The following is a 15,319-nucleotide window of genomic DNA, read 5'->3' as shown; positions in this document are numbered from 1 at the left end:
GAATGTGCACTTTTGGCAGCCATGGAAGCACCTTGAAGGCAGTTTATTTGTGCTTGTAAATGGTGAATTAAATGATTGATTAAATGTATATTGTGTAGGAAATTGTTTGGGTGATGTATACTTAGTATATGTAAATGTAAAATGAGATTTAAAGCTTGGAAAGTAATGGAATGCAAGTGTACCATTGTGGCAGTTTGCTAGCTCTTGAAGAATGCTGGAATTCATGCTTAGTTTATGGAATAATGATGTTAAAATGTGTTGATTGTTATGGCAGTTTGAGTGTGTGTAAGTTGGTGTGAAGTGGGACATGTAAATGAGCATAAAAAGGTGATTGAATTGTTGTAAATTGGATTGAAAAATTCTGCACTTGTTGGTGTATGTTGAATGTAATTGTAAGCTGCCAAAATGACCTATAATGTGTTGTGAATTATGTTTAGGTTGTGGTATAACTAGAATTGGTTTGAATGTTAAGTTTGGTGAGTGTCAAAAGTGATGCTTGATGTGTATGCAAGAAATGCAATAAGGCAGTTTGAGTTTTAGCCCTATAACTTTAAGTGTGTGGCTCCAATTGGTATGAGACCAAATGGAGGTGAAACTAGGCACAAAATGTGCCAACTTTCATGAAGGAAGCTTGCCAAAATTCTGCTTGCTAGGTAGCTTGAAAAATGACCAAATCCGGATTAAGTGCAATTGAGACCTGAAAATTGACAATTTGGGCAGCAGTTAGTGTTTAGGCCATAACTCACTCAAAACAGGTCCAATTGACCTGAAATTTTAACCATGAATAGTTAAGACCCATATCTACAAGTCTTTTGAAGACCCCAATGCTCAGAAATGACCATAAGCAAGTCAAACAGCTTGCACAATTTCGGGTCCAAAAACTAGCCGAACCTAAAATGACCTAAAATGACCAATTTTGGTGCAATTTGACCAGCAATAGTAAAATTACCATAACTTGGTCTATATAACTCAGAATGACCTGAAATTTTACCCTGTGTTCCATAAGACATAGATCTACAAGTTTGTAGTTTTGACCAAAACCCGAAAACCGAGAGAACTAGGTCGTCTGGCTAGGTCAAACTAGTATCCCGGAATCCAGTAAATTGCAAGAAAATGCAGTATACACGGAAATGAACTTGGTAAAATGTACCAACCCTAAAAGACTATCGAATGTGACATGTTAGTAACATTAAAACCTAATTTACCTAGAATGAATTGAGGGTCGACATATTAGGTTGATTAAGCAAATAATAGCATTCAGTGAATTATTTATCAAACATTATCGTTAGAGACAGTTTAATTAAGTACTGAAACACTTCAAATTGTGTTTCTCAGTTAGCAAAGACTCAGGGAAGGGGAAGGAAACACTGAGTCAGAGCCAAGAGACAGTTATCAGAGGTTTGTGCATAACTAGTTTTTAACTGATTTTGTTATGAATATTTCATATGATTAAATGACATATTTTTCTTATGTATTATGTTTAACAAGCATTGGATTTAATTCAATGATTATTGAAATTGTTATAGTATGTATGAATTTAGCTTTGTGAAATGGTATTTTCACAAGTATTAAGCATTGTTATGGATTGAATAAATTATGTTTTGGAAAATCGTGATAGAACATATTTTGAATTGTGATGGTAATTTTCATGGAAAAATGCAAATTTATGATTTGAATTGTGATGAGCATAAAAAATTATTGGATATTGGAATTGACTTTGAATCAAATTATATTGTGATTTATGCTCACTAAAAGGATTGTGATATTGTTTTATATCTCACTATAGATGCTTGACTAGGTTATTACCCGTCTCTCTCATTTGTTGAGAAGACAATGGAGTTAGTTGTGTTTTGATTACCATGGTACGTGCACAGGCTTAGATTTTCCTCTGATTTGAGGTTAGATCTAAGTTTATTTTATCGTTATGGCCCTTGCGGAAGATTCATTATTGTGATGTGTACTGTGCACGATGATTCGACCTCCCCGACCATAGGGAGTTAGAATCTGATTCGACCTCCCTGACCATAGGGAGTTAGAATCACATCGAATATGGCCCTTTCGGATTAGTCTTGCATAGTTAGTGAGATAAAGAATGATTTTTGAGATAGAGAATGATTTTTGAGATAAAGAATGATTTTTGAGATACAGCATGATTTTTGAGATACAGCATGGTTTTGAGATATAGCATGGCTTTTGAGACAGAATGTTTTTGAATAGTACAGAATTGTGATTTCAGTTATGATTTATGTATAATTGATTTTGTTGGAACTACCTTAAATGGTTAGTTATGATTTGATAAATTGAATTTCGTGATCAAAGTCATTTTATACAAATGATTTACATTAATGGCAATGAATATTTTGAGTTTTGGAATTTGATGAGTATTCAGATTTCCAAATTATTTACTGTAAATTTTGTCAATGTATATTGTACTATGTTTTAAATTATAGTTGTGCACCACTGAGTTCACCACTCAGCGATAGCTTTGTATGCTGTCGCAGGTAAGAAGAGCATAGAGCAGTGAGTAAATTTCTTTGAAGACACTTTCAGATCAGCTCCAGGTATATTATAGGTATACCCATGTACATAGGTTTTGATGTATGCATGTAATAATATGTATGTAAATTATTTGAGCAGTTGTATAAAAACTCTTGTAAAATATTTTGGTAGGTAATTAAATGTAAATTATTGTAAATGTAAATTTAAGATTTCATTTACTTGAATAGTTTTGTAATATAAATTTTGAGTCTTATAATCAATGAAATATTTCTTCATGATGAGATTAGTTTGAAAATGAATTGATTGTTTATTGAGAATTGAATTGTGAATTGAATTAAAGTTTATTGGAGTTGTATTTGAGAAAACATATTGGGAGCATTTTCTTTTGCAGGATTGAAGAACTGTTTTCTCAAAATATAGCCGGCACTTTGCCGAAATTTTGAAAAAAATTTTATAACACCAGATTTTAATCGATGATTTAAATTTCACAAAAATTGTTTTAAAATCCCTTGTAGTATATTTAATGGATTATCGGTAGGAGAAGTACGATAATTTATTAGGTGTACTACGGGATCATGTTACATCTTACAGGGGAGTAGGGTGTGACATGCTGGGCAAGGTTTCTTCATCAAAGTTGTGCCATTATGTCTCTAGTTTCATGTCTAATTGGCCTTGCACCAATTGAACCTACACCACTCAAGTTACAGCTGTCCAAACCTGCTGGACTCACATCCAGTCCTGCAGGTCACCAAAGGCAGCATATCTAACCTCAATTCCATTGGCACAAATCACTTCAATTCCTCATCAAATATAGCCAAACGGTCACTAATTGACCATTAAGACTCCAATTCCACTACACATGAACAAAACCCTAACTTCATGCCTCAAACCCTATTTCTCAAATTTCAATTCATGTACATACATCAATTCAACATACTAATTCATTATCAATTTACACATACACTTCAAACACCATCTCTAATTCACTTTAATCCATCTAAATAATCAGAACTACTTCCCCCCATAAGGCTGTCGAAATTCAACATATCCTCCAACATGAGTACTTTATTAAATTTTACAATAATTTCTCATTCAATTTACCTTACTAACAAAAATTAAAGAGGGAGGAAGGTGAATATATGCACAACCTCTTTGGAGCCAAGCTTGGTCTTATAAAACCTCAAGAATTTCTTTACTTCTTGGCTGCCACAAGCTTCTTCAAGGTGTAGGGATAATTTTTAGTGAAGGGATCCTAGGGTTATGGGGTAGGATTGGCTAGGGAATCAAGCTCATTTGGAGCTTTAATGGTGGTCTTCCTCTCTCCATGACATTCGGCCAAGAAGAAAAATAGAAGAAGAAGATGGCTTTTCAATTTTTTTAACTCATTTATCTCTTTTATTCTTTCTTTAAGTGCTTGTCAAATTTTAATTGGCGGAATAAATTTTAATTACATCATTTTACTTAAAGCTTATGTCATAATTAGCATTTAATCTCATTTTTGTTTTCTTTTTCTTTCTTATTTCTTTACTCATTTTTAATTAATTTTTCATCAATAATAGTTCACATTTTAAGTCATATAATTTACTTACTTAAATTGACAAGTCGGTCAAAAATTGTCTCTGAAGGTAAAATGACCAAAATGCCCTTCGTTTTCTTAACGAACTAAAATTGTCTGTACCGATTGATAAAATTTTCTAAGCATTTTCTTGACATTCTAATGCTATCGAAACCTCAATGACTCTTCTCTGGAGTCCCAAAAATTATTTCACTAGGTTTCCCTCCGGTTTAGGGCTACTAGTTGTTTTTACAGCAATTTCCCATTAGGTCACCCATCGCCGGAGCACCGGCTCACTTAACTTTATTGTATTTTATTTCTAAAATTTTTCCTAAATTTTTCTTATCGTTATTTGAGTTATTTATGACTTCTCACTCTAGTTTAATTATAGTTCCAGACATTCTGGCTCTCCGGATAGCCATTGGTAACCGGAACAGTAGAATGTATGGAACTACCCAAAGTGAGGGCGTTACATGGATCATATATAATTATGTGAGCAAATAAGAGCCTTCATCATTTTATGAGAAAGTGAACTCTTAAATGGATTAAGAATATGTTCACTAGTACTAAAAACATATTTAGAAGCGACTGTTGATACTTGAATGGCTAATATATCTCTTGCTACTTCATATAAGATTAGATACTTAAGCGAATTAAGCTTCCACCAAGCCAATATGTCACTTAATTTCTCACATGCCTCAACTAAATATCTTATTACTTCAGACTTACTATCCAAACTTTCCTCTTCCTCCAATTACCTCATAAATTGAAATTGCAATGATTTGGTTACCAACTCTCCATTATCATCAACATCCATGTTAATAGAACTGTAAGATTGACTCAAACTAGAATTTCCATGTTTTAAAATGGAAGTTGAACTTTGATTGCTTTGCTTATAATGTTGAAAATTTTGAATTAAGGTTCCTTCTGCTTTCTATGTCAATTTGTTATTCTTTTCAGCTTCGTAAATTTAGAAAAAGCAAAACCCCACATACTTTAATTTATAATGAGTATGCAACACAATAGCAATAAAAAGCAAAAGGTTCAAATTATCCAAATTCTCCTAATATTTATCAAAATTTACCTTCATTCAATAAGCTAGAGAACTTAGAAGAATATTTAGACTTGTGCTTAATTGAATTAACTAAGCTTGAACAGCCACAATCTCATGAAAGAAAGCATTGGAAGTCACATACAAAGACCTAAAAAATCTTAAAGTGACACAGTGGAAAACTCTAAAAAACTTCATAAAGCATCTATAATTCTCCCAATCCTCATCAATTGGAGGTCCAATATTTCTCTTCTTTCTTTTTCCACCCTTAGCAACATTTTCACCCTCTCTATTTCCAACAGAACCACCAGTAAAATATGGCAAGTACCTATGATCATATTCTGTTAATCGCTCAAAAGCATTTGCAAATTTTTTAGCCATCTCTAGCATTATATAAGTGGAATTCCAATGAGTCTCCATATCAAGACAAAGGAGTTTCTTGCTCTCTATCTTTTCTTTCTCTACACAACTCTTAAAAGTTTCAAGCCTAGAGGGAGAGGATCTGACATACGTAATAGCATTCTTAATTTTGGTTATGGACTGATGACAGTCTACTAACCCTTCTTGGACAATGAGATTTAGTAGATGAGCACAAAACCTTAAGGGAATAAATTTATGATTCATTATAGTCCACTTCCAATCCTTAGTCCTTCTTTTCATGTACCTAAGTGCCCCATTATTTGAACTAGTGTTATCAATAGTAATCGTTAATATTCTCTCAATACCCCCCAACCAATCAAATAAGCTTCCACTACCTTGTGCAATTTTTTCCCCTTTATGGTTAGGAATTTGACAAAAATTTATAATTCTTTTATGCAAATTCCAATCCTTATCAATCTAGTGAGCTATTAGCCATATATAATCCAGATTTTGTATGCAAGTCTAAGCATCGGCTGTTAGACAAACTTGCACAAATTAAATGAATTTTTCAACTTTAACTTCTTCTCATTATAAATTTGAATGCAATCTCTAGCTATTGTCACCCTAGATGGGATAGTAAATCTAGGTTGAAGATATTTAGAATAGCTTTTAAAACCTTTAACTTCCAGAAAACTAAACAGTAATTCATCCACAATCTCCATCTTTGCAAGACGTTATCTAGCTTCTTTAACTGTAAAATGCATTACTTTAAGAATGCCCAAAGGACCTACTCCTTCTTCTTTTACAGGTTTCCTTTCCTAAGACAATGTCTTTTGGCTTCTATCAACTACTCTATAAGGATATTTTTTGCATAATCTAGTCAAGTAAGCCCATAAAGTACTAGTCCCACATTTTTTTGAATCACATAAATACTCTTGACCATAATAATTACAAGCTGCCTTTGGTTCTACAGTCTCCTCTAACTTAGTAAAATGGTCATAAATTTTTTATTTTACCCTAGAACCTTATTTCCTTGCTATTTTAGTAGGCTTGGTCTTAGCAATTTTGTGAAGAGGATGAGGGATAGGAAGCTCCTTACCATTAATAGAGGTTGTTGGGTCTATGAGGGTAGACATTGGTAGAGCAGTTTGGACGCTTTGATGTTGAGACTTAGGGAGATTTGTATTTCCTTCTTCAGTTTCCATCTGAGAATCATTATTTGTCAAAATAGAAACCAAATGTATTATAGCATTGTAAAAATCACAATAAAACTTCAAATCACTCCAATATCTATCTCGTTCAAGGATTGATTAACACTAATCTCACTAAATTAATTGTAAATAACACTAAAAAATCATTATTGTACAATGTAAGGTGATAGGTTATATTGTGTACCTTTAGATTCATAGTATAAAACTATGAATTACACTAATTTAGTCTTTCGATTCTTTAATTATTTTTATGGGTTTAGTGGATAAGGAGAAGTGGAGAAGAAATGTTGTACAACTATTCAACAAAAATAAGTAAGAATAAGAAATAGGGTTCACGTGTTGGCTTAATAAACATGTATATATGTGAGGTAAAACAGTAGATATCTTAAGTTAAGATATACTTCAGGTCGGGTAGGGTTAGTATGATTTTTTTACTATGCCAAATCAAAACCTGAACCAAAAATTTGGTTTTCCTTTGTTTGCAAACTATAACCAAGATTTAAATATACAAAACTACTAATTTCAGTTTAGGTTCATTCGATTTATTTGGGTTTGTCAGTTCTTAGGTTTCCATGTACTCCCCTAACCCGAGTAATAACTGGGACAAAATCATAGAAGGGACATGGTTGGTAACTTGACCCTTGTAGAGGTCCACTACTCTTTTTTTACTATGAGTCTAATAGCCTAAGTTTGGGATAGTGGGTACAAGAGAAGAAAGGTATTAGGCACCTTCTCTGCCTGGACTTACCATAGAACAAGGGTCAACCTCTACTAATAATTCTTAAACTCTATCTTATTATTTCTTTTATTAATTTCCCTAACATTCATGTATACAAGATAAAGTTACACACACATTTAAATTCAACCATTCAAAATAAACAAGTAGGTGCATGTGCACAGAAAGTCTTATCACGTGATGTTTCTAAGTTAAAAAAATTAACTTATTTACCCTTAATGTATATTTAACTAGTTTAATTACATGCCAAGTCATTTTACATGTCATATATAGCATACAAAAGAAAGAATCCTAAGCATTTCAATCTAAAGTACATGCATAAGAGGAAGATGAGGGTTTTTATTATGTCAATACTTCTAGGTTATGTATTTAAGCCTATGGATTACCATGTTCCTCTATATGCATCTTTATTAAGTCTAATTATATACCAAAAGTCCATTTGAAAACATTTACCATAATCAAAATAAAATTAAAGTCCTAAACTAAAGAAAGATAAAGGAGAATTGAGATTAAAATGTTAAAATGGCCTTTACATCTCTAAAAATAAAAATTAAATAAATTGACCTATAACTTTTACAAGGTCTAAAGCTCATTAACCTCATGCAAAAGGTCTTGAATTCCAAATCTTCATTTTAGTCTACCAAAAATCCATTTGCACACCTCCCTCTTTTGCAATTTCGGTCTTGGGCTTCTTTAGTGAGCTTTAGCTAATTTAATTAATTTACATGTAAAAATTACTCAAAAATACAAAAAGTAAGTATATAACTTTATATATATATATATATATATATATATATATATATATATATATATATATATATATATATATATATATATATATATATATATATATAAATTTACTAAATTAAATAAATATAAAATAAATAAAGAAAATCAAAGATGAGATTAACCTAATTAAGTAAACTAAACTAAAGTAGGATTAGAATTAATTTTAACCAATTAAAGTCTCCTAACCTAAGCCAATCATTTAATCCTAATACCAACAAATATAATATGCATAATTATCACTAATTAATTAATTAATAAAAAACAAGGAAATTAATTTAAAAAAAAAAGTTTAATTGTAACTAAAATAACTTAGATATGGAAATTTTCATATTTGTACCTATATTTTGTAAAATCTATAAAAGAATGCAACACTTATCATAAAAATCTAAAAAAATTACCTAAACCCTAAACATACCAAAATTTAATATGAAAAATGAAAACACTCAAATTTGATACAAAAAAAAATGAAAAATTGACCAAAACTAACATGCAAAAATCTTAAAACTGGGCACCAACTTTGTAAAATCAAGGAAAAATATGAAAACATCATTAAAAATCTTAACAATTTACTAAAAGCTATCTAACATATCAAAATAAAACATGATAAAAAGAAAAATAACTATTCTATCCAAGATCAATCGAGAAAAATTAATTGAATTGACAAAACCAAAATCAAGATAGCATTACACAATAATTTTACAAAAATTACTCACACTGATCTACCAAGGATTTTGCATTATGAGAATAAATTAGACATACTAAATGAGCATAAAATAAAATAAAAAGAACAACTGAAAATAAGCAAGATTTGACTATTGAAAAAATTTTACAAATTCAGGTATCATAAAAATAATCCATAATTAGGTTATAACTTCAAAAATTAATATCTAAAAATAGCTTTTTTAGTGATCAACAAGGCTATTCCATGTGTAAACAAACCAATGAATCTATTAAAATTATTTTAAAGTCCTAAATCTAACAACTACATGATGAAAATATAGACTTAAGAAAAGTAATGAGAATGCACTAAGAGAATTGTATATGTACCCAACCAGAATATAGCTTTTTTTGTTGATTTTCTTGGAATTATGAGACATCCTTGGCACCTTGAAATACTTTCGAATGGTAGGAACACAATAAAAAAGACTTTAGTGATTGTTTAATTAATTAGCCTGAAACTAGGTGAATCTAATGGTAATATATGTGCAATTATACGAGAATTGATCAAATTCAATTGGTATGAAAAGAAAACCACTATGAAGTAGCTCCCTCCGCACCAAAATATAGTAGAAACACCCTAGGTTAATTAATTTTCAGCCACCTTCTACACTTTCTCTCTCTCACTCTCACACTCTCTCTCTCTCTCTCCCCAAGAAAAAAAAACTAGACTTAAAGATGTATTTATAGTAAAATAATAAAAAAAAAAACTAAACCTAATCTTATTTAACTAAAATTCTAATTAAAAAGATAATTAAAAAAAAAAAGAAAAGACGTCCACCTAGGGATTTATTATTTTTTTATTTTTTTATTTATCCTATCTAAAATTTTAATAATTAATTAAAAAAAAACATTTGGAACTATCCCTTGGTTATCTTTTCTTTTCCTTTTTTAATTTTTATTTTGTCATTTTTTATTATGAAAAGGCCTTAAAAAAAATTAATTAAGCTCAAAAGCCTACCTAAGCCTATTTTTCTTAATTTAGGTAAAAATTAAAGATTAATGAGCTTGGTTATTTAATTTAACTTATTTAATTATTTTATAGGCTCAATTGAAGTCTTAAAAAAATTAAATTAAGTTTAGTTAAATAATATAGGCTTTTAGGCCCTTTCTTAAGCACACGACCTTTTAATTTCCATAAAAATAATTAACTTTCTAAAATGACAAATTTTTTTTTTTTCAATATTCCTGCCATTCCATAGTCTTTTGAGTGCTTTAGGATTCCCCATTATCCAGTGGTATTTTGATCATATGGATCCTTATTGCCTTTACAAAGCATGCATTACAAGGGTCAAAAAATAAGTATCTACAGAACCCAATTTGGTTCTTTTAGATCATTGAGTTCCATGTAACAACCCTATATTAAGTAATCCGTACATTCTACTATTCCAGTGACTAGTATCTGTTCGGACAGTTAGAATGTCTAGAACCATACCTAAGCCACATAGATAAGCCATAAATAAATTTGATAAAGATCAAATGAAGTAGGAAGGAAATAAGTGAAATAAAGCCTAAATCGGTTAAATAAGCTGAGGTCTCGGCGATGGGTGATCGACCCAGGAAGCAACTGCGAGCTCAGTTGCAATCTTAAATTCGTGTGGGACTCCATGACATCCTAAGCCAAGGGATAATTGCAAAACTATTGGAAATGTGAAAACCATAAAAAAAAAAAAAAAGAGAACAAACTCAAATAAGTGAATTAGAACTCAAGGAGTTATCAAGTATTATTAAAAAGATGGATTATAACCAGTGATGGGCATTTTGGTCAATTCACCCTTAGAGATGACTTTGACCTACATGTCTATTAAAAAGTATGAAATTAAAATATTGAAAAAAATATTAAAAAAATGAAGAGGTGTAGGGAAAGAAAAAAAAAAGAAACGAAATTTTTATTTTTAATGCTTTATGACATAAGCATGATGTAACTATGAAACAATTAAAATTATAATTTTTAATTTACTAAATGTAGGGATAATTATAAATAAATAAGGACCAAAAATTAAAATCAAATAAATGTCTTCTTCTTGCAAAAACCAGTTGGCTCCACTTCCCTCTCCACCTCTCCCAAATTCCTCCATTGATGAACATATTAAGCTTCTAAAACCCTAGTTTTAGCCCATAAGTTTCATAACCCCTTTAACAAGAACTAAATAATCAAGCTTGGGTGAAAGATTGGGAGCAAAAGAAATTAAAGAAATTGAAGGTTTTGGAAGACACAAAATCTGCTCAATAAGGTAAGCTTTCCTACACACTCAAAATCTTATGTAATCATTGAATTGAGGTCAATTATAGGAAAATTAACTTAAGAAAATGCAAGAAATTAGGTTGAATGGGAAGATAGGATTTCAGCCAGCCATGGGGTATTAAGGTTTTGATGTGTTTTAATTTAATTGAACATGGATTCTAGCTTGATTAAGGATATGTATATGATTGATGAGTTGAGCTTGCATGAGTTTGCATGAAATTAGTAAGATGGAAGAATTAGGGTTCATAGAAAATTTGGGTTTTGTGACATATTGATCAATTGAGATTTATAAGACCTAGTTATGGTCATTTTGTATACTTTGATTGAGAATTTATGTTGAATTGAGGAATTGAATTGATGGATTATTGGTGTGCCATAAGCTAGAATTCTAGACAACTTGAGTCCAGTCCACTTAGATGATTATAAGTTGAGTTATATAGCTCCAATCGGTGTGAGGCCAATTGGAGATGAAACTTAAGACATAGGGCTAAAATTTTCATAAAGACAACTTACCTAGGAAATAACCATAAGTTGGCCTAAATTTGGCTTGAATTCGGATTACAATTCTAGACCAGACCAAAAATGACAAAATAAACAGTATTTAGTAAATTAGGCATAACTCACACTAGAAAACTCCAAATTAGGTGATTCTTAAACCAATGGAAACCTGAAACATAGTAGAACACTTCTTATGAATATCATGAACCCAAAAATGACCCAAAGTTGATCAAATTGCTAGGCCAAATTAGTCCCTCAAATCTGCTGTGATGCTGGACTAACCTAGAAATTCTAAACAAATACCTATCCGACCAGTTTTGGCAAAATTGCCATAACTTGGGCTAAAAAATTGCAAATGTAGTGATTCCAAAGCCAAAATGTTCATAACACATAGAACTGCAATTTTTATGTTTTGACCAAAACCCAGATCCTAAAGAAACTTAAGGAAATTATTAGGACAAGTCGGGAACCCTAATATTAGAATTCCTGCCTTTGGAGTGGTTGACCATTTAACATTTGGATAGTAAATGAACCATAACTTTTACTAGAAAATTCTAAATGGGATGAGCCAAAATGATATGAAAACCTAAGACTTAGGGTTACAACTTTGATTTAGAAATCTTACTCAATCTTTGGGTGTAAGACCTTTAAATATTAATCGTAAAGCTAATCTGAAACCTGGAATTCTGAAGTTGTAGGATTCATGAGTCTAGGTTGGTTAATTAGCCATAACTTACCCTACACAACTTCAAATTTAGTGATTCTTGAACCTGTGTAACCATGAGACACAGGAGAACAACTCATATGAAGAACACCAAGCCAAATTGTGACGCTCCTCACTCGTCTATAGTGTAGCAGAGCGAGGAGTGCCACATTTGGTGCCAAAGCACCCTATCTTGTCTTATCATGTCCATTGTTAATTTTAAACTTTATAGAAAACATGTGAAATTTTTTTTTGTATCACAATTTATTTTTATGGAAACCTGGGCAGAGTCCCCTCTGTTTTATTAACATCTGGCGGGTTCCACTAGCTACCTGTTAAAAATAATTTCATATCTATTCATCTTGTCATATAACATATGTTTTCTTACTCGTACAATTTCAAGTGAATATACTTTTCATTCATTCATTTATATGGGAATTTATATACATATATTTACAGTCTCAAAATATAATTACAATTTATTACAAAGTTCAAACTTAATATACATTAAACTGTACATGATATAAAATGCAAAATCCTAGTTACATGGGCCCTACCAAAATAAAACACTGCTGAGGTGGACACTGAGCTATAGCTGTAGCAGATCTGGTCAGCATGTAATCGATACACTTCTGTGGCGGCTGCTGCTGTGTCTGGTGGGTTTGGTCTCTAATACCTATGCGATGGAAAATCCAACGCGCTAAGCAAATTGCTTAGTAGTGCATAATCTTAAAGCAGAATAACTAAATGATTTAAAATAACAATAATATGTGTAATTTCATAATTCTAGGTCAATTGCATATTTTATAGCACTTTGGAATCAATATATTTATCAGAATTTTATCTATGCATATATTTCATTTTCAATCTCCTTAAACTCATATCAATGAAATTGTCATCAATTCTAAGACATTTATAAATTTTCTACACTGTGGGAACAGTTAAATTTAACAGTATCTTTTCTATTCATTTTTTATATAGTCTAAGTCATTTATGACTTTTTTGTACTTTGAAAATAAATTAATTATTAGTATCTTTTCTGTGTATTAATTTCATTCTCTAGCTTTCTAAACTCATTTTAGAGTCTTTGGAATCATATCAGTGTATTTTATGTCATATCAGTGTATTTCATGTCATACATGTATAATTGTGCCCAAGTAACCTATAACAAACTATAATGTTGGATACATGGGAGTATACGAGTTAGACAGTTATATGTCTACCCTGTATACGTCTATCTGACACAAGGCCAACTGTTAGGCACGAGGCCAGCTGTCAAACTTGCAAAGCCAGAAAAAAAAAGTTAGGCATAATGGCCAATAAGTAGGCATGTAGCCTATAGAACAATCATACCAGATATATATTGTCTGTTTATGATTTTCTCTGTAGGCGGTACTACTTTTTGTAGTCCCTAATTGGTATACCAATTGATCCAACTATATAAATATAAGCCTAGGTTTACCATGGGCAATTAAGTATTAATAATTATTTAACAGAATTTATATGTCCATGTATTGTGAGAAAATGAGTCCCACATAACTATTTTATGTGATTTGGCATATATTAACTTATTAGGAATAAGTCAATAATTTATTTCAAGAACCTTTCTTTAGGTTCAATTCTTTTTTTTTTTTTTTTGCATCTTAATTTTTGCAAATCAATTTAAACAATTTATTTGGATAGCTTGTAGTAACATTTAGGCCTAGTATTTTTCATAGGATTTGTTGTCCTATGTCTTATAGTCATTTAGAAATTTTAATTGTAATTTTTCAAGCCTTATGGAATTATTTATAGTCACATTATTGGCTTGAATTCAAATAGCCTATATTAACATGCTTTCCATTTAGGTCAACAGCTTTGACCTTAAATTTAGGCTTCATACATTTATAATCTGAGAATGATGTCTAAAACAAAGTTTTAGTTCTGTTTCTTAGCTTTCTAGATTGGCATGACTCATTTCAATTGAAGACTTCTAGTGGAAAATATGCTTAAATGAATATGCTGGGTTTAATGGTCACTTGTACCATTTCCAGTTTTTTGTGTACTAACTTTTACCTATCCATTTGATCAGTTTGTAGCCACTCTTTGGCCACACTTCCTTCATGGAAGTTGTTCCTGTATGTCTTGTCTTTATTTTTCCTTTTGAATCATGTCAATTGGATGTTTAGAACTCAATTTATGGTCGGATAACCATAACTGATTTATTTCCAGATTTTGGTTCCTTAACTAGGCAGCTTTTAGACTTAATGTGCAGTTACTTTTAGACATGGTGATCTTCATAGAAATTGTTGTCCTATGCCTTATGATCATTGAGAATTTTGTATCATAATTTTTCAAGTTTTTTGGAATTATTTATGACCAATTAACTGACCTGGACTCATGTACCCTGAACCAACAAGTGTTCAATTCAGGTCAGTGACTATAGGTCACTTTTTAAGGTTCTTAAATTCATAATTTAAGGAAGGTTCCTGTAACAAAGTTGTATCCCTATCTCTTAGGTTTCTGGAAAGGTAAGGCTCATCCCAATTGGATTTTTCTAGTGGGAGATATGACTAAAAGACTGTTCTAGGGTCAAATGAAGTTTGGTCAGATTTTAGGTTTTGATGCAGTGACTTGTTCCAACTATTTGACCTAGTTCTCTTAATTTTTGGGTTTTGGTCAAAATACCAATTTTGTAGGTCTATGTCTTATGGACATTGTGGCACTAGTTTCATTACATTTTAGTTCTTGTAGACCAAGTTATGGCCATTTTTCCAAAACTGGTCTAGCAAGTTTATGTCCAGCAGTTTCTGGATAATTTTGTGACCCAAATTGGGCCAGCAATTTAGTTTGGTTTTAGGCACTTCTAGGTTCTATGGTCTCCATGAAAATTGTAGGCCTATATCTAGAGCTTTCCAATGATATCAAATTCAGGTCATTTGGACTAGTATAGAGGGAGTTATGACCAAATGAATA

The sequence above is a fragment of the Hevea brasiliensis genome, chromosome 9 (genome assembly GCF_030052815.1).
Source record: "Hevea brasiliensis isolate MT/VB/25A 57/8 chromosome 9, ASM3005281v1, whole genome shotgun sequence".
NCBI classification, from domain to species: domain Eukaryota; kingdom Viridiplantae; phylum Streptophyta; class Magnoliopsida; order Malpighiales; family Euphorbiaceae; genus Hevea; species Hevea brasiliensis.
This window is presented reverse-complemented; position numbering follows the sequence as displayed.